We start from the raw sequence: 24,606 nt of genomic DNA, 5'->3' as shown, positions 1-24,606 counted from the left end.
TTTCAATTTCATTTCATTCTGTCCTAATTTTGGTTATTTATTTTCTTCTGCTGTATTTGAGGTTGGAATGTTCTTCCTGTTCCAATTGCTTGAGATGACCGATTAAGTTGTTAACTTCCTCTCTTTCCATTTTCTTGATGAAGGCTTCTAATGCTATAAATTTCCCTGTTAGGACTGCCTTTGCAGCATCCCAGAGGTGTCAATTATTAGTGTCTTCATTGTCATTTTGTTCTAAAAAGTTGCTGATTTCTTTCTTAATCTCATCTTTGACCCAGCTATCATTCAGCATAAGGTTATTTAGTTTCCATGGCTAAGATTGAGCATGAAGATTCCTATTGCTGTTGAGTTCAACTTTTATTCTGTGATGGTCCAAGAAGATACAAGGAATAATTTATATTCGTTTAAATTTGCTGAGATTACACTTGCTTCTGCATGGCCAAGAGCACAATAAATAAAGCAAGCAGCCTTCAGAATGGGAGATGGTATTTGCAGGTTAAATTTCCGACAAGGGTCTGATAACTAGAATCCACAGAGAACTCAAACTAAGCAATAAGAAAAGAAAAAATAACCCCATTTCCTTATGGGCAAGAGACTTGAACAAAAGTTTCTCTGAGTAAGACAGGTGCATATGAAAAAATGCTCATCTTTAATTGTAGCACCCTGTATAGCCTATGGCAAGGAAAAGTGTGAGTTATAAGAAATACCTGTATAGCTTAATAATGGAACACCTTGGTGGAAAGGGCATGGAGAGGGATTTAGCTCTCCTGAACAAGCATGATAGCTTGCGACATGAGGAAAGTGGTGAAAAGTGGCAGTCTCCACACCTGTGGTGGTGAGAAGGACAAAATCAGCCTTGTAGTAGGCTGGAGGAGAAGGTAGTCAGGGTGTGCGCAATCCATCACAGACCTGCTTACTCTGACTCTGCTCTTCTTCTGCCTGCACAAGGCCAGCATGGAGTTTTTCTGCTGAATATTATCAAGCTCTACTAAAGACTAAGATCTATCTTTCTAAGAAGACTGCTTTACTCTCTCTAAGACACTCTCTCTCCAGCTAAAGTAGATAGCCCCCAGGCACCTAAGAGAAATGGTTCCTGAGCAAGGTAACTTAGAAGTCTATGTCTGGAACCTCGTTAAGCCAGGCCCAAGACCTGGCCAGTCTTGGGCCCTGACAAGTGGTGTCAGGAATGAGATGTGACAAATGGTATAGTCAGCAGGATCTGGTGAATGTGGACCAAGAGGGAAATAAGCTTTAGCAAATAAGAAGAGAGAGAAGAGAAATAGAAATATTTAGAAGGAATAGAAGTATCTAAGACAGCCAACAACAGGCCTTTCTCATTTGGTTTTTCATCTTTCCTACGTTTTCTCTTTCCAAATTCTAACTACCTCTTCTGTGGGGAAAAAAGCCAATAAAAGCCTTTAGCCTCTTCTGGGAAGCAGCTGGAAAAAAAAAAAAAAAGGTAGAAAAACGCCTTTAGACAAGAGGGAAAGAGAAAAGATAGAACTAGGAGATAAGAACCTTTAGCAAACAAGCCTTTAGCCTCAGGGTTGAGAAAAACCTTCGGTAAAACAGCAAAGAGAAAAGTTTGGGAATAGGTTGCGAGAGTTTATTAAGGTAGGGAAGAGAACTTCTAACTGCCTTCCCCTATATCTTCGCCCATTGCCAGCAGGAAGTAGCTTTTGAGAGACCGACGCCCGAATCCCTTTTTGGCACTTAAGAGTTCTGATTAAAAGAAAAGAATTGAGGTAGATTAAGGGGGCTGGTGAAGAAATAGAGGAAGTGAAGTTTTGTAATACAGCTAAGACTCCAGAGTAAAAAGAAATAGCTAAAGAGTTCCTGTCCCTTTAAGGCAGCCAAAGGTTGTAAGAGTTGAAAAGGAAAGATTGTTAAAAGTAGAAGGCCAAAAGAAAGAAAAATCATGGCAAATGAGATACAGCAGTTGAAGTATCAGATAGAACAGCTTAAAGACAAGATTAAGATCATGGCAGCTGATATAAAACAGTTGAGAGATCAGATGAATCTTATAGTTGAAGCAGGTAAATGCTATATTGACATGACAACTCAAATTGGGCAGCTGGAAGATCAGGGTAAATCCCCCAGTTAACATTAAATTCCATAAATGTGGGGAGCTAGACCATAAGAGAAAAGAGTGTTTGAAAGGGCAAAGAACGCTGAATGCTAAAGAAAAGAAACAAAGAGCATGTAAACCTCCAGGTCTATGTCCCAAGTGTAAAAAGGGCTTTCATTGGGCAAACGAATGCCATTCTCAATTTGATAAAGATGGAACACCTTTATTGCAGGGAAATCATCAGTTGGGCCAGAATCAGGACCCACTGGTAAATGAAAGAAGTTAAAACAGTTTCTTTAATATTTTCATTTCAAACTATTCTCAGAAAAACAGTATCACTCAATTCTATGCCATGGGAGCAATCTGCCAGCTTGGTTAGACCTGTGGTGCCTCAGCATAAAACTAAAGAAATTAAACCAGACCAATGGATGATGATGGAGAACAATTAGATTAAAAATGTTTGTGGAGTATTTGGTTATCCTGCGTGGTGAAGGGGTAACCCACCTCTCCTCTCATCAGCGTCTGTGTACTATAACCGGGTCCAGCTAAAGAGCCTGCACATGGCCCAAAGAGAAAAAGGACACTCTGAAGCAAGTGACTCCTTTGGAAGATTATGAGAGGGAGGACAAAGGGAGGGAAGAGTAACTGTGAGTTAAACTATCTTTGTGCTAGGGCGCTCCATTTGAAAAAAGTCTGGAATCAATTGGCAAAAATTCTGCTGGAAAAGCAGCTTGACAGCAGGAAAACCTCTGCTACGGAGGAACTGTGAAGTGTGGGACCAAAGAAGGACCACGAGTAACAGAGCCTTTGAAAGGAACTTTGAAGTATGTGACCATTAGTCCACGAGTAACAGTCTTTTGAGATCTGTGAAGGGTGGATTTGTTAAGACCACGAGTAGCAAAGCCTTTGGAATAGTGAGAGGAAAATCCTTGCTTGCAAAGATCGCAAGGAACGCGCTATCTTTTGTTCGTCCATTAAGTAAATATCAAAGGAAAGTTCATACAGTTAAAGAAATGGTAAATTCTCTCAGCAAAGATTTTCTCAGTTTGTTTTCTCAGTTTAAAAAGACCTTTAAGGGAATTAACACTACAATCATCAGTTTTCCCTAGCAGCCGCTAATAGTTTACATCTGTATTGGGTTCCTCATTTAAAGAACCCTTACCTGGAATTCTGAACTTTGACAATTATATTCTTTTGCCTAGAAAGAAAAGGGCTAGATAACAGGAAGAACTGCCCTTACTACATTAAAAATTATTGTTTGTATATAAAAAGGGGGGGAAATGTAGCAGCCCGTTTAGCCTATGGCTAGGAGGAGTGAGAGTTATAAGAAATACCTGTATAGCTCTGAAAGAAAATATTACCATGAGAATGTGACCACTTCTCGCTCCCTACCATAGGAATGTGACCTTTTGTAACTGTTCCAGGAGATAGCCCCAGGAGCTTCAGCAAATGTTTACTATTAAGTAAATATTTGACTGTTAGTCTTGTCTTTAGACAGTTGAATAGTGAACTAGAGTTCTCCTTATCTAGTTAGAATCCCAGGTGTGTGTATTCTCTCTTACTTTATTAGAGTCCCTGGCATGTCTGCTATTCCCGCCTACTTTGTAGTTTTTGCCTTTATAAGCTTGTAAAAAACTGCTGTGGGGGACTTGATTTCTCGGCTCCTAGAAGAGTTGTGAATCAAGTCCCCGTATACAGGAATAAAAATCCTCTTGCGTTTTTGCATCAAGAGACGACTCTTGCGGTTGATTGGGGTGGTCAGAGCTCCGGGCTGAGTGGGGGGTTCTGCCCCAAGTCTTTCAGCTCAATAATGGAACACTTTGGTGGAAAGGGCATGGAAAGGGATTTAGCTCTCCTAACAAGCATGAGAGCTCGTTGAGTTGAGAGCAGTGGTGAATTGGCAGTCTCTACACCTGTGATGTTGAGAGGCACGAGATCAGCCTTATATTAGGCTGGAGGAGAAGGCAGTCGGTAACATGCACATTCTATCATGGACTTGCTTATTCTGACTCTGTCTCCTCTTCTGCCTGCAGATGGCCAGCATGGTGTCTCTCTGCTGAAGATTATAAAGCTCTACTAAAGACTAAGATCTATCTTTCTAAGAAGCACTCTCTCCCTCCAGGTAAAGTAGATAGCGCTCAGGCACCTAAGTGAAATGATTCCTAAGCAAGGTAACTTAATGGTCTGCGTCAAGAACCTAGTTAAGCCAGGCCCGAGACCTGGCCAGTCTTGGGCCCTGACAAGTGGTGTCAGGAATAAGATGTGATATTTAATAGTCAGAGAAATCCAAATCAAAACCACTTTGAGATACCATAAAAACTCCAGTAAGAGTAGCCCACATCACAAAATTCCAAAACATCAGATGTTGGTGTGGATGTGGAGAGAAGGGAACACTTCTACACTGCTGGTGGGAATGCAAGCTAATATGGCCTTTTTGGAAAGACGTTTAGCGAATACTCAAGGAACTAAAAGTGGACCTGCCATGTGATCCTGTAATTCCTCCGAGATATATACCCAGATGATCAAAAATCATTTTACAACAAAGACATTTGCACAAGAATACTCATTGCAGCCCAATTTATAATTTCCAAGTCATGGAAACAGCGTAAGTGTCCATCAATCCATGAATGGATTAACAAATTGTTGTATATGTATACCATGGAATACTAAGCAGCCATAAAAAGATGGAAACTTCACATCTGGATGGAGCTGGAACATATTCTTCTTAGTAAAGTATCTCAAGAATGGAAGAAAAAGTATCCAATGTACTCAATACTATCATGAAACCATTATAGAATCACCTACACTTTCATATGAATGATAAAACAAAACTGTAGTCCAGAAAGAAAGAGAGGAAGGAGAAGGAAGGGGAGGGGCAAGGCTGGGAGGAGGGAGGGTATTTGATGGAACCTCATCTATTGTACATAATGCAATGGTACATTTTAAAACTATTAAGAGTATAAATGTCTTACCACAACAAATAAGTGAGGTGTTGGTTATTTTAACAAGTTTGATGTAAGCTTTCCATATTGTGTATCAAATTATCACATTGTACCCCATAAATGCATTAATGTGCAGTTATTTAATAAAAAAATAAAATAAAGTGTGTAAATGAGTACTCATAACATACATACTAATTAACTCAATTGTCCTTTTGATTCACATGGCCTAAATAAATCTTTAACAAATAAAATGGTTTTTAAGATAGAAATGTCTTCAAAATTGTTGGCATACATTTTACCTGGGTTTACTGGTCCAACAGTCTTATAAATGTCTCTGATACACATTTTAAAGTTAGGGTTTTAAGTGGATGTTAAAAACTAAACTTAGCCTAGAATAGAATGATCTTTGTGTGATTTTTGGTTATATAAGATAAATTTAATACTTTTGATTTAATAAAAACTTATATTTTCTGAGTTATCATAAGCTATTCGTGTAGTTAAGGTGTTTACCTCGGTAACCTTATTTAACAATTCAGAAATTTATTTAATTAAAAAATTTGAAATAATGACTAACATTAATATCTGTTTTCATAGCTAATCTAGATATAACTATTAAATAAATTAGATAATTATAAATGGAATGTTTATAAATAAAATTTATGTAACTTGAAATCTCAAAGTTTTTGTGTTAAAGAATGCTCATTAAATGTATACATTACTTCCAATTAAGGAAAACATTAACTTATAAGGAAACATGTTTCTAAAAATTATAATATTATAGTTCAACTGTAAAACACTGATATATGACAATTCAAAATTTCTGCTTCCTAGGTTTTCAGCAAAATTTATGGTCACTAAATATTAAAATTCTGATGTGTATTATTCTCTATATAATTTATGCTAAAATGTGTTTTTAATTAAAAATCTATAAGAAAGGCATAAAATATTCTTAAGAAAGATAATTTTCTATGAGAAAGAATCTTATATGGTCAATTTTTATTCTAAAATAAAATGGCTATTTAAGAAAAAGAAAATATTCAACAGATCAAAAAGTCTAAGCATGTCATCAGTGGTTTGAGGAAAATCCGAACAATGTTCATAAAATTTAATTATAGGGCAGCGCCTGTGGCTTAGTCGGTAAGGCGCCGGCCCCATATACCGAGGGTGGCGGGTTCAAACCCGGCCCCAGCTGAACTGCAACCAAAAAATAGGTGGGCGCCTGTAGTCCCAGCTACTCAGGAGCCTGAGGCAAGAGAATTGCTGAAGCCCAGGAGTTGGAGGTTGCTATGAGCTGTGTGATGCCATGGCACTCTACCAAGGGCCATAAAGTGAGGCTCTGTCTCCACAAAAAAAAAAAAAAAAAAAAAAAATTATAAAAGGAATTTCATATGTGGTCAAGATGGCTAGAACTAAAAGGAATTTATAAAATCTAAGGAGTGAGCTTTGATATTAAAAAGACAAATACAAAACTGAAATTTGGTCCCATATATTAGAATACCTTAGAACAGTGTGTTCTTAAAATATTGATTTGATTTTCCCTCTGTAAAATTACAAGGAACTTTGGTTTTTAATTTTGAAATTGGTTTCCTTTTTAAACTTCTAGGATTTATATTTCAAAATTTAAACTTTTGCTGCACGTCAGGGTACATGATTTGCTGGTCATAAAGTATATTTTTTTGCTTGGCTGGAGATTAACTCTTTTTTGTCAACTTCTGTAATATTTTTCCAGTTCTAATTCTGCTGTATGGCCTAATACTAAAAGCTCAAAGAAATAGTAAAGGTTTAGGAAAGCAGTGTTTTACTCTAGTATGATTTGATTTCATACTCCGGGCTTTTCTTGATGTATCTCAGTTATTATAACCTGGAATAACTAAGCAGCCATAAAAAGATGGAAACTTCACATCTGGATGGAGCTGGAACATATTCTTCTTAGTAAAGTATCTCAAGAATGGAAGAAAAAGTAGGCTTCCTGAGTCTGATTAACTTAAGTGCCCTTTTCATCAGGTTTGACTTCCAAGTTATCTAAATGAGCTTTCCATATGGAGAAACAATAACACTGCAGGTTTTTCTTTACATTTTTGGTAGCTCATCTAAGAAGTACATATTTCATGTCTTAAGATAATTTTTCTGTGTTACCTTTTTTCAGTTTTTGATTACTTAAGAAAACTGACCTGTAGAAGAGTTAATGTTTTTATATCCACATGACTTTCTATATTGCTTTTGGAACCTTTTGATTATCATTATGGTTAAATGAATGACTACTACTTTACAGTCATCTGTGATTCTGTTTTTATCAAATGTTTTAAACCTTTTAGCAAACACCTTTGAAAAACACCTCCAAAATAAAATAAGTATTTTTTACTGAAAATTAACTTTGAGATTTCCAGTTGAACCCTTGGAAAGCCTCAGAAGATATATGTCTCATCTTGTTACAGTATTAAGTGATTAGGATTATTTTGTAGCTAATATAGGAAACATTGTCTAGTGATAGGTGGTACTAGATTTTAATTTCATTTACAGATGGTTGTTAATGTAAATGTTTCAAAAATTATATAATTCATAAAAATCTAGTATTATCAGTCATGAAACTTATCTTAAAATTCTGTATGTAATAGAAATAAAATTTCCTTGTTCAATTGAAAACATTCATCAGGTATTTAACCATGGCTATGTTTTTATAACCCACAGTTATTGTTTAGAAGTATTCACTAAAAATATCTACAGTCAGATGCATGAAAAAGACTCCAACAGACTCCTGTGGAGAGAAAAAGACTCCTATGTTCTTTTTGTTTTTGCAGTTTCTGGCCAGGGTTGGGTTTGAACCCACCACCTCTGGCATATGGGGCCGGTGCCCTACTCCTCTGAGCCATAGGCACCACGGACTCCTATGTTCTTAAATACAGGTTTCTGATAACTTTAAGATCAATGTACTAATTAAAAATTTCCAGAACTCTAATAAATTGATGTACTTATGAAACTATTAATGGAGATCAAACAGAATATAAATTGATTAAATAAGATTAAATAACTGATGAAGATGTTTTATAACTATTATTCAGAACGTTACGTTTACTCGAGTGTTATATTTTCTAGATGTAAGAAAATTTTACTTCTTTATACATAATTTATTTCAATTTGATAAATTATACTTTTGTAATCAGAGAAAAAAAATGTTTGCTTCTCATTTGACTCCTCCAAAAATTTAAAAAGTATTTGGGAGACTGTTTCTTATGGCTATGTACTTATTTGCCTAAGTCTGATAAAAATCTGCTCTTTCTTTATATAATAACACAATTGAAAATACTGGTTATATTACCAAAACTTTGATGTAAATGCCATTTGAAAACATGCATAAAAGGTCCAATTACAAATGTTTCCAGCCTTACAGTAGATAAGTAAAAATTGTCACTTACTGGAAGGCCCCAGGAATCTTAATACTTGTAAATAAACTCTAAAGTCTACATTGGTGTGGCTTCCTAGCCTCAAGATTTCTACATGATCAATGTAGAGGAAAAGTTATGTTCCCCCCCCCCAAAAAAAAAAGAAAACTATAATATGTAGTACATCAGTTTTTAGAATGTAATTCTGTACATTGTTTTTGAGTTCTTATTACTAACCTATAAGACTAGGTCCTAAATTTTTCAGACTTTCTACAATCCAACCTTCTTCCATAAAATTACTAAAACAGAAACTACTCTTTTTAAAACCTTGTAAGCTAAAATTAGGTAAATTTTAAGAAGCAAGTCTTGTGCCTAATATATAAGCCACACTAAAGGTTTGCCAGGCTGCCTAATTCCATAAGCAGAGACATACACACTGCAAATCAGGACAAGAGGTTCGTGTTTTCCACATTGTAAATGCCTGTTCCCAAGACATCGGAACAAGACTCCATGACACAATGAGATCTTATACCCATTCGTGGTTTTTTTTTTTTTTTTTTTTTTTCCCATTTGGCAGGATACTGATGTACTCAGAAATTTCACAATTAGCAACTGCTATAGGCAACATACAAAACCTAACACAAGAAATCTTTTTAATCCACCTAGTATGCAACTTTGACAATGTCCCAACACAACTGTTTTGTCTAAATTGTATGGTAATCCTTTCTTTAAAGTTAGCATTCTCTGCTTTAATTCAACCCAGTCATAAAACACTACTCAATAGCCACAACAGCTATCACCACTCATTCCCCCCCTCCATGTTCTTTTGATTTGTTTTAGTTTGTTTCCCTTAGGCTTGGGCTCTTGTTTCAAAATCATTGTACAAACTAAATTATATTATATTTGCATGCTACAAATCTGAGAGTTGATAATTAGGATCTACAGAGAACTCAAATTAATCACCACATAAAAGCAAATAATCCCATTTACAAGTGAGCAAATGACATGAACAGAATCTTCTCAGAGGAAGACAGACAAATAGCCAGAAAACACATGAAAAAATGCTCATGGTCCCTAATCATCAGAGAAATGCAAATCAAAACCACCCTGAGCTATAACCTAACCCCAGTGAGAACAGCCCACATACAAAATCCCAAAGCTGCAGATGCTAGAATGGATATGGAGAGAAGGGAACACTTTTACACTGTTGGTGGGATTGCAAACTAATAACAAAAGAAGTCTTTAACAAAAGAAGTATGAAGACTCCTCAAAGAGCTAAAAGTAAACCTTGCCATTTGATCCGGCAATCCCATTGCTAGGTATCTCCATGGAAGAAAAAAAATCATTTTACATAAGGACATTTGCACTAGGTTATTCATTAAAGCTCAATTCACAATTGCCAAGATGTGGAATCAACCCAAGTGCCCATCATTTATGAATGGATTAACAAACTGCGGTGTATGAATACCATGTAATACTATTCAGCCACGAAAAATAGATAGAGCTTTTACATCTTTCATATTAACTTGGATGGATCTGAAGAATGTTCTCAGTAAAAAAAATCACAAGAATGGAAATGTATCCAATGTATGCAATACAAATAGGAAATGAATAAACAACTATATGTCCACAGAAGAGAAAAATGCAATTGAATTTAGGGGAGGAGGAAGCAGAGAAAGGGGAGAGAGGAGGAGGGAGGGGAATGTGTGTGTTCTCACCTAATAGGAACAATTTAAGGGTATACAGCACACCCCCTGGGTGAATGGCTCGACTACATACCTAACAAGTACTATGAACACTATTTGGGTGATAGGAACACATATAGCTCTGACTCAAGCATTACAAAAGTGATTCTGATTCATGTATTAAAAACATTTGTACCCTCTTAATATTTTGATGTAAAAAAACAGGATCTATATTTCAAAAATCAATAACCTAATTTTGCACATAAAAGGGCTATAAAAAGACTAAACTAAGCCCAAACTATCCAAATAAAAAATAAAATGGTTAGAGCAGAGATAAATGCAATAAAGAACAGAAAATAAAAAGAATCAATTAAACCAAAAGTCAGTTCATTGAAAAGATCAACAAATTGGTAAGCCTTTATCTAGACTAAGGAAAAAAAATCCAAATAACTGAAATCAGAAATTCAAGGGGTGACTTGAATAGTAACAAACCTAAAAGAAATGAAAAAGATTATAAATGAATATTATGGGCAAAGCAACATGGTGGACTAGACATATCTTGCCAGTAGCTCTCAGTAAGATAAGGGACAGAGGATTTTGGCCACCTCTGGCTAGGGGAACTTACCCAGAAACATCACTCAGGGGCACTGTGAAGCAGTAGGAAACTCCAATAGAACCCAGTAGGTTTAACCACAAGATTCCTAGAAGTGACCAAGAAATACAGTCATGTCTCTGGGTATGAAATCAATGTCCATAAATTAGTAGCCTTGGTATATGCCAACAATAGCCAAACTGAGAAGCTAATCAAGGGCACAATTCACTTCACAGTAGCTTCAAAGTAAATAAAATACCTAGGGAATTGTGAAACCCTTAGAAAAGAAATAACTGAAGATATTAACCACTATAAGAACATGCCATGTTCTTAGCTGGGAAGAATCAACCTTGTTAAAATGTCTATTCTTCCCAAAGCAATCTACAGAGTCAAACAATCCCCATTAAAATACCAACATCATACTTTGAAGAACTGGAATAAATACTTCATTTTGTATGGAACCAGAAAAAAATTCCATTTACCAAAGGCAATTCTTAGTAATAAAACAAAGCTGAAGGCCTCGCTTGACCAGACTTGAGGTTATATTCCAAGTCTACAGTAATCAACGTAGCATAGTATTGGCACAAAAATAGAAACACAGACATATAGGAACTGAACAGAAAACCAAGAGGTGAAACTAGTCTCTTATAGCCACTTACCTTTGATAAACCAAACAAAAGCATACACTAGAAAAATAATTCCTATTCAATAAACGGTGCTGGGAGAACTGAATAGCCACATGTAAGAGACTGAAACTGAACCCACTCCATTTACCACTTATAAAAATTGATTCAAGATGTATAAAATATTTAAATCTAAGGCATGAAACAATAAAAATCCTAGAAGAAAGTGTGGGGGGGAAATCTTGAGCACGTTGGCCTAGGGAAAGATTTTAGAAAGAAGACTTCTGTGGCAATTGCGACAATACCAAAAATAAACAAATGCAACTTAATTAAACTGAAAACTTCTGCACTGCTAAGGACACAAATTAAAGCAAATAGACAATCCTCTGAATGGGAAAATGTATTTGCATGTTACCAATCTGATAAATGCTTTATAACTAGGATCTATAAAGAGCTCACATTAATCAACATAAAAGGAGCAAACAATCCCATCTATCACTTGGCAGAGACATGAACAGAACCTTCCCTGAGGAGACAAATGGCTAACAAACATGTGAAAAAATGCACATCACTCCTAATCAAAGAAATACAAATCAAAACCACCCTGAAATATCACCTAACCCCAGTGAGAATAGCCTACATCACAAAGTTCCAAAGTTTCAGATGCTAGCAGGAAGGTGGAGAGAGGGGAACACTTTTACACTATTGGTGAGACTGCAAACTAATACAGCCTCTTTGAAAAGAATAGTCCTCAAAGAATTCACATCCCATCTGATCCCACAGTCCTATTACTAGGCATCTACCTAGAAGAAAAAAAATGATTTTGTCATAAGGGCATTTGCACTAAATTGTTTACTGCAGCTTAATTTATAATTGCCAAGATATGGAAACAACCTAAATGCCCATCAATCCGGGAATGGATTAATAAAACAGTGGTATATGTACACCATGGACAACTATGTAGCCATAAAATGGTGGAGACTTTACATCTTTTGTATTAACCTGGATGGAGTTGAAACACATTCTTCTTAGTAAGCATCACAAGAATGGAAAAACAAATATCCAATGTACTTGATACCAATATGAACCCAGTAGATGATCTAATACATGCCCAAATAAGAGCAAAATTCATTTCAATTCAAGTTGGGGGGAGATAAATGAGGGAGAGGGGAGAAGGAGAAAGGAGGGGAGGGACTTGGGTGCTCCTACTTAATGGACACAACGTAAGGGTTTTGGCACACCTTTTGGGTGGGGGACACAACTACAATAGGGACTCTATGAAACATATGCAAATATTGTAACAGTTGTTTGTACCCTCACATTAACCTGAAAGCAAAAAATATCATGAATAATTGTACACGTATTAAATTACCAACCCACTAAATTGACTCAAGAAGAAACCAAAAGTCTGAATAGACCTATACCACATAAGGACATTGAACTACTAATCATAACCATCAAACAGAAATGCACAGAACCAGACAGCTTCACTACTAAGTTCTACCAAATATTTAAAGAATTAACAACATCAGTATCTTCTTTTCTCAAATATCATTGTTATCTGCGAAGAGCGAAAGTTTGATCTCTTCTGACCCTACGTGGATACCCTTGATCGCCTTTTCTTCCCTAATTGCGGTGGCTAAAACTTCCATTACAATGTTAAAGAGCAATAGAGACAATGGGCAGCCTTGTCTGGTTCCAGATCTAAGTGGAAATGATTCCAATTTAACTCCATTCAACATGATATTGGCTGTGGGTTTGCTGTAGATGGCCTCTATAGTTTAAGAAATGTCCCTTCTATACCAATTTTCTTAAGTGTTCTAATCATGAATGGATGTAGGATGTTATCAAAAGCTTTTTCTGCATCGATTGAGAGCATCATATGGTCTTTGTTTTTTAATTTGTTTATGTGCTGGATTACATTTATAGATTTACGTATATTGAACCAGCCTTGAGACCCTGGGATAAAACCGACTTGGTCATGATGTATGATTTGTTTGATATGTTGCTGGATTCTGTTTGTTAGAATCTTGCTGAATATTTTTGCATCTATATTCATTAGTGATATTGGTCTATAATTTTCTTTTCTTGTTGGGTCTTTTCCTGGTTTGGGGATCAGGGTGATGTTTGCTTCATAGAATGTGTTGGGTAGTCTTCCTTCTTTTTCTACCTTTTGGAACAGGTTGAGTAGTATAGGTACTAATTCCTCTTTAAAGGTTTGGTAGAATTCTGACGTGAAACCATCTGGTCCCGGGCTTTTCTTTTGGGGGAGATTTTGTATGGTTGATATTTCTGAACTTGATATGGGCCTGTTCGACATTTCCACTTGTTTTTGATTAAGTCTTGGAAGGTGACGTGTTTCCAATTAACGGTCGATTTCCTTCAGATTTTCTTATTTCTGAGAATAGAGTTTCTTGTAATATTCATTAAGGATTTTTTGGATTTCTGAGGAGTCTGTTATTTCATCTTTGTTATTTCTGATTGATGAGATTAGAGATTGATGAGATTGATGAGATTACTCTTTTTTTCCTGATTAGGTTGGCCAAAGGTTTATCTATTTTGTTGACCTTTTCAAAAAACCAGCTTTTTGATTTATTGATCTGTTGTATTATTCTTTTGTTTTCAATTTCATTTAGTTCTGCTCTGATTTTGGTTATTTCTTTTCTTTTACTGGATTTGGGGTTGGATTGTTCTTCCATTTCCAGTCTCTTGAGATGTCCCATTAAGTTGCTTACTTCCTCTTTTTCCATTCTCCTGAGGAAGGCTTGCAGTGCTGTAAATTAGGGACTCTACTACAAAACTCTTAGAAGTGATTAAGGAATACAGCAGTGTCTCAGGTTACAAAAATCAACATTCATAAATCGGTAGCCTTTATATATACCAACAATAGTCAAGTTGAAAAAACAATTAAGGACTCTATCCCATTCACAGTAGAGCCAAAGAAGATGAAATACTTGGGAGTTTATCTAACAAAGGACGTGAAAGATCTATATAAAGAGAACTATGAAACTCTAAGAAAAGAGATAGCTGAGAATGTTAACAAATGGAAAAATATACCATGCTCATGGTTGGGAAGAATCAACATTGTTAAAATGTCCATACTACCCAAAGCAATATATAATTTCAACGCAATCCCCATTAAAGCTCCACTGTCATACTTTAAAGATCTTGAAAAAATAATTCTTCATTTTATATGGAATCAGAAAAAACCTTGAATAGCCAAGACATTACTCAAAAATAAAAACAAAGCAGGAGGAATCATGCTACCAGACCTCAGACTATGCTACAAATCGATAGTGATCAAAACAGCATGGTACTGGCACAAAAACAGAGAAGTAGATGTCTGGAACAGAATAGAGAACCAAGAGATGAATCCAGCTACTTACCGTTATTTAATCTTTGACAAGCCAATTAAAAACATTCAGTGGGGAAAAGATTCCCTATTTAAAAAATGGTGCTGGGTGAACTGGCTGGCAACCTGTAGAAGACTGAAACTGGACTCACACCTCTCACCATTAACCAAGATAGGTTTAAATCTTTAATCCAGTGAGAGTCTAAGACATGAAACTATAAAAATACTAGAAGAGAGTGTAGGGAAAACCCTTGAAGAAATTGGGTTGGGCGAGTTTTTTTATGAGAAGGACCCCCCGGGCAATTGAAGCTGCTTCAAAAATACACTATTGGGACTTGATCAAACTAAAAAGCTTCTGCACAGCCAAGAACACAGTAAGTAAAGCAAGCAAACAGCCCTCAGAATGGGAGAAGATATTTGCAGGTTATGTCTCTGACAAAGGTTTAATAACCAGAATCCACAGAGAACTCAAACGCATTAGCAAGAAAAGAACAAGGGATCCCATTGCAGGCTGGGCAAGGGATTTGAAGAGAAACTTCTCTGAAGAAGACAGGCGCATGGCCTTCAGACATATGAAAAAATGCTCATCATCTTTAATCAGAGAAATGCAAATAAAAACTACTTTGAGATATCATCTAACTCCAGTGAGACTAGCCTATATCACAAAATCCCAAGACCAGAGATGTTGGCGTGGATGTGGAGAAAAGGGAACACTTTTGCACTGCTGGTGGGAATGCAAATTAATACATTCGTTTTGGAAAGAGATATGGAGAACACTTAGAGATCTTAAAATAGATCTGCCATTCAATCCTGTAATCCCCCTACTGGGCATATACCCAGAAGACCAAAAATCACACCATAACAAAGATATTTGTATCAGAATATTTATTGCAGCCCTATTCATAATTGCTAAGTCATGGAAAAAGCCCAAGTGTCCATCGATCCACGAATGGATCAATGAATTGTGGTATATGTACACCATGGAATATTATGCAGCCTTAAAGATGGAGACTTTACCTCTTTAATGTTTACATGGATGGAGCTGGAACATATTCTTCTTAGTAAAGTGTCTCAAGAATGGAAGAAAAAGTACCCAATGTACTCACCCTTATTATGAAACTAATGTAGGACCTTGACATGAAAGCTATATCCCAGTTATAACCTAAGAATAGGGAGAAAGGGGAAAGGGAGGGGAGGGAGGGGGGAGGAGGGGGATTAATGGGATTACACCTGCGGTGCATCTGACAAGGGTATATGTGAATCCTAGTAAATGTGGAATGTAAAGGTCTTAGCAAAATAACTAAGAAAATGCTACAAAAGCTATGTTAACTAATGTGATGAAAATGTGTCAAACGATCTATGAAGTGTATGGTGCCCCACGATCATACTAAGGTACACAGCTATGGTTTAATAAAAATAAAATAAAATAAAAATATCATTGTTCTTTCAGTTGTATGAATGCATGAAGTTCCTCCCTGTCACGTATTCCAATTCCCCAAATTCTCTTCTCTTAAATATTTAAATATCTTCCTTATATTTTGTATCTTTTTTCCTTTTTTTATTTTTATTAAATCATAGCTGTGTACATTAATATGATCATGGGGCACCATACACTTGGTTCATAGATCGTTTGACACATTTTCATCACACTAGTTAACACAGCTTTCATAGCATTTTCTTAGTTATTTTGCTAAGACCTTTACATTCCACATTTACTAGGATTCACATATACCCTTGTAAGATTTACAGCTTATTCATTGCTTGAAATCTCAGCTTAGTTGTTTTTCTTTCATAGAGGACTTTCCATATTATACTATCTAAGAAGTCCCCTATGCTTATTCTTTATTCACAGCTGTTTACTTCAGAACCCTTATAATTAACCTTATTTGGTTGCTGTTTTGATCCTCTCTCCCCCTTGCCTCTGAAGTCCCATAAAAGCAGAGACCTTGTTAATCTTGGTGTTGATTTTATAGCCACATTCTAGCAAGGTACCTGATACATAATAGGTACTCAATTCATTCTAATGAATAATAAATTGAAAACACTTTATACAGCCTTAAAACTAATTCAGTGACTGAAAATTTGGCACAAAATTAACTAGGTTTCATGTTGCTATTTTGGCAAACTAAAACAGACTTCTTTTATCTGTTCCATCTCTCCCTACTCCAATCCTTAAAAAGTACTTATCAAATATTCTACTGAAAACTTAAGATGAAGAATGATTTTTTTCTAACCATAGCAAAATACAGTCATGTACCACTGACATTTCAAACAAAGACAGACCACAAATCCAACTGTAGTCTCCTAAGATTATTATAACGATGAAAAATTCCTATTACCTAGTGATGTTGCAGCCATTGTAAAATTTGTAGTATAATGCATTACTGAATGTGTATTGGTGATGGTTGTGTAAACAAACTGTGCTGCTAGTCATATAAAAATATATGACATACAATTATATAGTACACAGTACTTCAACAGAACAGTAGCTATGTTGCTGACTTATTTACTATACTATATTTTAATTATATTTTTCATAAGTAGGAGCACATTATTATAAAACTTAAATGTAAAACAGCCTCAGGTAGGTCCTTCAGGAGGTATTCAGAAGAATGTATTGTTATCATAGGAGATGACAGTTATATGCATGTTATTACCCCTGAGGATCTTCCAGTGAGACAGTACATGGATGGAGGTGGAAGACAGTGATATTGATAATCCGGGCCTTGTGTATAGGCCTAGGCTAATATATCTTTGTACCTTAGTTTTTAAAAAAAAAAAAAAAAAGTTTGAAAAGTAGAAAAAATTAAAATCTTTAAAATAGATGAAAAGTTTATGAAGTAAGTTTATTCATAAGGAAAATTTTCATATAACTTTATATAATTGTATTTTAACTGTTATTAGAAAGTTAAAAAGTTAAATTTTTTTAAGTTTATAAAGTAAAAATTGATAGTAAGCTAAGGTTGATTACTGAAGGAAAAATATTTTTATATATTTAATTTAGCCTAAGTGTTAATAGTATCTACAGTAGTAAATAGTAATGTACTAAGCCTCAACTGACTCACCCAGAGTAACTTCCAGTTCTACAAATTGCCTTCATAGTAAGTACCCTATACAGGTGTACTATTTTTTAATTTTTACATATTTTTACTGTACCTTTTCTATGTTTAGATACCGTAATATTTACTGTTGTTAAGTACAGTAAGACATTGTACAGATTTGTAGCGTAGGAGCAGTAGCCTATAGCAAAGTTTTTCAACCTTTTTTAATCTCATGGCATACTTGAACCTACAGTTAACCTTCCCCAGCACACTTATGTTTATAAAAAAAAAAAAAAAAAAAAGAGAGTAAAAAAGAATATGACTACTGTGCTTTGAACTTTTTCCAAAAATAATTTAATTAACAATCTTTAAAAATGTTCATGGCACAGTTAATATCCTCTAATGGCACACCAGTTGAAAATCACTGGTCTATAGTATATATCCTAGGTATGTAATAGGCTATATATGCCATCTAGATTTGTATAAGTATGCTCTATGATGTTTACTTGCTGATAAAAACACTTGATAACACCTTACTAAAAATATATCCCCAATGTTAAGTAACACATGACTCTATTGTCCTTTGGCATCATTCTTCAAATGATCATATTTCCTTTAAGAAAGCTGAAAAAGGCTAAACTATTCAGTGGTTTATTTGGATATAAAATTATAGTCCTTTTAGATACTATTAATAAGTAATAGTAAATAGATATCAGCATTCCAAGAAGGGAGTTCCTCAATAGTAAGAAACTGACATACCTAAGTACAGGCTTATCAGCCTAAGATATACATTCTTAGAATATGTTCTTAGTAGACACCCAAACTACATTGATATGTAACAGAAGGGTAATATATCATCCCAGCTGATAGATTATTACATCACTATATTATAATATATAATGATATATCAGTATATTATCAATAGAATTATGTATTACCAATATATATTATTATATTAAATAATATATTATTTTGCCTTTTTTTCCACATGGTTTAAATTTCTATAACTGTTACCCACAATTAGCTAATGGTCAGACTTTCTGGACAAATAAATACCTTACATTTCCATAAGCTCTCAAAATAAGAGTGACTCAAAAATTATGTAGAGGCACTTGTATTACTATGAAGTACCTAAAAGATGAAAAATTATCTGACTTTACACCTTATTCAGAGGTCAAAAAGGGAAAAATAATGGCCAATTAATACTCTAAATAGCTGGGACCCATCTACGTAACTAGATACGTTCTCCTAAAAAAAATGTTTACCCCTCTAACATGCATTGAATGCTTGTAATGGGCCAGGTGTTTCTAGGGATTTATAAATTTTATTTCATCTAAATTTCACAATAATGCTAAAATTTAGGTGTTGCCATATGTTAGTTTTACCACTAAAGAAAGCCAAGGTTCTGGAAAGTTAGGTAACTTGCCACAAGTCTCACAAGTAGTTAGCAGCAAAGCTAGGAACTTTGCAGTCTGACTTCCACGTTTAGAGACCTTAATATATACATATATATACTATCATTATCAAGGTGAAAAAAGTCTAGATAAATTGAGGATACAATCTCAAAACTTATCCGTATTTTTAAAAAATCAAATAATTTGCAAGTATGTTTACTAAGCCAACATCATGGGTTTTCCTGACTTACTGCCATTTAAACCTGGAAGTTCTCTTTATGAATTTTGGCAGTATTATATAAAGGAGACGTGGATTATATCTCATATAAACCAACATTTACTCAAGAGAATCAGTCAATGTGCACAACTCTAGGTAGCTCCAACACCTAATCTCTGTCCCTTTTCCAACTCAGTTCTGAGCAACAGGAGTTAAGATGCTGATTGCAAAAGCCATCATTTCATGTTGAAAGATAAGACTAGAAAATTCTATGAACAATAAAGTAGGAATTTCTTTTTCAGAAAAGTAACAAGTCATTTACCCGTAGGTTATCATGGTGTAACTATAGATTCTGAAAATTAAGACATGATTTCAGAACTTTCGTAGCCTTGGGCTACAGTTTAGCATTACTGACCTCAAAGCAAATCACTATCCACTCCCACTGTAAAAAAAAAAAAAAGTGGGGGGCAGCACCTATGGCTCAAGGAGTAGGGGGCCAGCACCATATACTGGGGGACGGTGGGTTTGAACTCAGCCCTGGCCAAAACTGCAAAAAAAAAAAAAAAAAAGAAAAAGAAAAAAAGAAAGAAAAGAGAAAGTACTTAAAGAACAAAAAGAGCTCTAATGTCCAAAGCAATCTTAAGCAAAAAGAACAAATCTGGAGGTATTACAGTAGCATACTTCAAACTACGCCACAAAACTATAGAAACCAAAAAAGCATGATATTGGTACAAGAATAGAGACATAACCCAATGAAACAGAATAGAGAGCCCAGGCAGAAAACCATCTATCTACAACCAAAAACCATCTATCTACAACCAACTCACCTTTAACAAAGCATACAACATACACTGGGGAAAAGAAGCCCTATTCACTATTCAATAAATGGTGCGGGGGGGGGGGGGAATATGAAGATGATCCACTGGCAATTGCACCAACACCAAAACTAAATAAATGGGATGTGATCAACCTAAAAAGCTTCTACAAAGCTAAGGGCACAACAACTAAAAGAAGCAGACAATATTCAGAATGGGAGAAGATATTCACATGTCACAAATCTGACAAAAGGCTAACAACCAGAATCTACAGAGAACTCAAACTAATCAATAAAAAAAGGGCAAACAACCTCATTTATCAGTGGACAAGAGACATGAACAGAACCATCTCTGAAGATGATAGATGAATGGCCAACAAAAGACATAAAAATATGCTGTGTTCCTTATCCCGAGTAAGAGAAATGCAAATCAAAACCACCCTGAGATATCACCTAGCCCCAGTGAGAATAGCCTACATCACAAAATCCCAAAGCTGCAGATGCTGGCACAGACGTGGAGAGAAAGGAACCCTTTCATGATACTAGTGGGACTTCAAACTAATACAATCTTTACAGAAAAAATTATGGGGACTCCTCAAAAATTCTAAAAGTAGACCTTCCATTTGATCCCACAATATGATTACCTGGCATCTATTCAGAAAAAAAAAAAAAATCATTTGCCATAAGGACATTTGCATTAGAATGTTTATTGCAGCTTGATTCACAATCACCAAGATATGGAATCAACCCAAGTGCCCATCAACCCATGAATGGGTAAACAAAATGAGATGTGTATATGTATGTGTGTGTGTATATATATATACACACATATATATACACATATATATACCATGGAATATTATTCAGTCATAAAAAAGATAGAGACTTTTCATCTTTTGCATTAACCTGGATGGTACTGAAGAATATTCTCCTTAGTGTAGTATCACAAGAATAGAAAAGTATACAGTGTACGCAATACTAATTTGAAAACTGTAGATGAACTACACACACAAAGGAGAGAAAAACACCATTAAATTTAAGGGGGGGATAGAAGGAGGATTGGTGAGTTCTCACCAAATGAGCACAATGTAAGGGTATATATCACATCGCTTAGGGTGAAGAGCTCAACTACAATTTGGACTTTACCTAAAAAATACAATGTAACCTAATTGTCTATACCCTCATATCAATCTGAAATATCAATCTGAAATTTTTAAAAAATTTGCAAACTATATATTAGTAAAGGGCTAAATATCAGGAATCTAAAAAGAGATTGGCTTTTTTCATGTTGATTAATTTCAGTTATTTGTAGATTCTAGTTATCAAGCTTTTGTCTGATTCAAACTATGCAAATATCCTTTCCTGTTGTGTAAGTTGTCTATTTACCTTTTCTCCTTAGCTGTACAGAATCTTTGCAGGTTAATTAAGTCCCATTTGTTTATTTTTGTTGTTGCAATTGCCATGGAAGTCTTCTTCATAAAGTCTTTCCCCAGGCAGGTATCTTCAACTGTTTCTCCTCTGTTTTCTTTCAGGATTTTTATCTTTTCATGCCTTAAATTTAGGTCTTTTATCCATCTTGAATCAATTTTTGTGAGTGGAGAAAGGTACGGGTCCAGTTTCAGTCTTTTACATGTGGATATCCAGTTCTCCCACCACCATTTATTGAATAGGGAGTCTTTCCCTCATTGTATATTCTTATTTGGTTTATCAAAGGTCAGGTGGTTATGTTAGTTTTATCTGATGGTTTTCTTTTAGGCTCCAAATGTTTATGTCTCTATTTTTGTGCTAATACCATGCTGTTTTGATCACTCTGGCCTTGTAGTATAACCTAAAGTCTGATAGGGTGATTCCCTGGCTTTGTTTTTATTCGTAAGAATTGCCTTGGCTATACGTTTTTTTTTTTGTTTTTTTTTTTTGTTTGTTTGTTTTGGTTCCATATAAAATGAGGAATTAGTTTCCCAAAATATTGAAATTATGATGTTGGTATTTTCATGGGAATTGCATTGAATCTATATATTGCTTTGGAAAGTATAGACGTTTTAACAATGTTGATTCTTCCCTACCATGAGCATGGTATATTCTTCCATTTGTTAATATCTTCTGCTATTTCTTTTATTAGGGTTTCATAATTTTTTTTATCAAATCATAGCTGTATACATTGATATAATCATGGGGCATCATTCACTACCTTCACATAATTTTCTTTATAGAGCTCCTCCACCTCTTTTATTAGGTGTATTCCTAGGTATTTCATTTTCTTCGAAGCTATTGTGAAAGGAATTGTGTCCTTAATTAGTTTCTCATCTTGGCTGTTATTGGTGTATACAAAGGCTACTGACTTGTGGACATTGACTTTATATCCTGAGACATTTCCGTATCTTTTGATGACTTCCAGGAGTCTTGTGGTTGAGTCTTTGAGGTTCTCTATATATAAGATCATATCATCATCAAAGAGGGAGAGTTTGACCTCCTCTATTCCCATTTGGATACCCTTTATTTTCTTCTCTTGCCTGATTGTATTGGCTAGAAATTCCAGCACTATGTTGAATAGTAGTGGCAATATAGGACAACCTTGTCTGGTTCCAGTTCTGAGTGGAAAAGCCTTCAGTTTTACTTCATTTAGTAAAATATTAGCTGTGGGTTTGTCACAAATGGCTTCAATCAGTTTAAGAAATGTGCTGCCTATGCCTATACTCTTTAGTGTTCTAATTAGAAAAGGATGCAGATGCTGGCATGGATGTGGAAAGAAGGGAACACTCTTACACTGCTGGTGAGACTGCAAACTAATACAACTTTTTTGGAAGGATGTATGGTGATCCCTCAATGAACTCAAACTAGACCTCCCATTTGATCCTGCTATCCTATTACTGGGCACTTACCCAGAAGAAAAAAAATCCTTTTACCATACGGACACTTGCACTAGACTGTTTATCACAGCTCAATTTGCAAGTGTCAAAATGTGGAAACGGCCTTAATGCTCACCAACCCAGGAATGGATTAACAAGCTGTGGTATATATACACCATGGAATACTATTCAGCCACTAAAAAAGAAGGAGAATTTACATCTTTTGTATTAACCTGGATGGAAGTGAAACATATTATTCTTCGTAAAGCATCACAAGAATAGAGAAGCAAGAATTCCATGTACTCAATTCTGATATGAGGACAATTAATGACCTAGTACACAGTGATGGGTGGGGGAAGAGGATGGAAGAGCAGAAAGATGGAAGGAGAGAGGGGGTGCGAGTTCATGGTGTGTGACACACCTTTTGGGGGAGGGACACAATTATAAGAGGGACTTTACCTAACAAATGCAATCAATGTAACCTAGTTCTTTGTACCCTTAATGAATCCCCAACAATAAACCCAGGAAAAGGAAGTTATTCACAAAAGTAAGCAGAAATGAATGAAATCTAAAAGATAAAAAAATGTACAAAGAAACTCAAATCAACAAGAATAAAACCAAACAACCACATTAAAAAAAAGGGTCAAAAAATGTGAACAAACTTTTCAAAAGAAGACAGATGGATTGCAAACATATAAAGACATGCTCAACATCACTAATCATCAGGGAAGTTTAAAACCACAATGAGAAATCATCTTTCCTCATGAGAATGGCTATTATTAAAAGGTCAAAAAAAAAACAATAGATGCTGGTGAGGATGCAGAGAGATTATAAATTCATTATTGGATCACATTTTTGGAGGCTTAGAAGTCCAAGATCAAGGTATCAATTTGTAGTAAGGGTATTCTTGCTACATTATAACAGGGCAGAAGGCATCACATGGCAGAAGTACAAGAAAGATGTTAGAGAAAAAGGGGCTAAAAGAGCAAGAGGAAGTGAACCCACTCTCATAATAATGAGATTGCTCCATTCATGAGGGTAGATCCTTCATGACCAAAACACCTCTCAAGATACCACCTCCCAATATGATCGCTGTGGGGTGACAGAGCTCCCCACATGAAGCACATGAAGTGAGCCTGGTAAGGGTTAATTGGATTTTGCTAACACAGAAGCAGCTTTTGCAAAGAGCAAAATGGCTAGACAGAGGGCTGGGCTCCCCTGAAGCAAACAGAGGGCTTGTTACCATGGAAATGAAAAATTCCAGGAACAAATGGCTCTGAGGTCATGCATTCTGTCACACCTGGGGGTCGCAGGTGTTACAGCCTCACTCCTAGAGTGAGGATCAGAGGTTGACAAATGTGAAAACATTATGCTGTAAGAAGCCTATAGGTCTCTGTGCTGTGCAAAAACAAGGCCATAAATCTAAACTGGGTAAATTGAATGTGCTTTTGAGGAGTTTCATTTCCTCATTTCCCTTGAAGTTTCTGTTATGTTTAATCAGACTTGTAGTTAGAGTTATCTGTAGTTAGAGTTGATGCATGTCTGAGAGGAATGTAAAAAACAGAAGAAATTGTGTTAATGTGGAGATTTGATATTTACCCACAAGTTAATTTTAGATAGAGTAAGTTAGGTAAGATTTAGGTAATAGTAAAGTT

At 35.4% G+C, this 24,606-nt stretch overlaps 1 pseudogene; it reads left to right on the top strand.

Annotated features, from left to right (window-relative positions):
* The first annotated feature begins 1,915 nt into the window (after positions 1 to 1,915).
* Positions 1,916 to 24,606, top strand: part of LOC128577035 (RUN domain-containing protein 1-like) — a 37,801-nt pseudogene continuing 15,110 nt past the window's right edge.

Source organism: Nycticebus coucang, chromosome X (genome assembly GCF_027406575.1).
Source record: "Nycticebus coucang isolate mNycCou1 chromosome X, mNycCou1.pri, whole genome shotgun sequence".
Taxonomy (NCBI): Eukaryota; Metazoa; Chordata; class Mammalia; order Primates; family Lorisidae; genus Nycticebus; species Nycticebus coucang.
The sequence above is the reverse complement of the archived record's forward strand: the minus strand, read 5'-3'. Positions and strand labels throughout refer to the sequence as shown.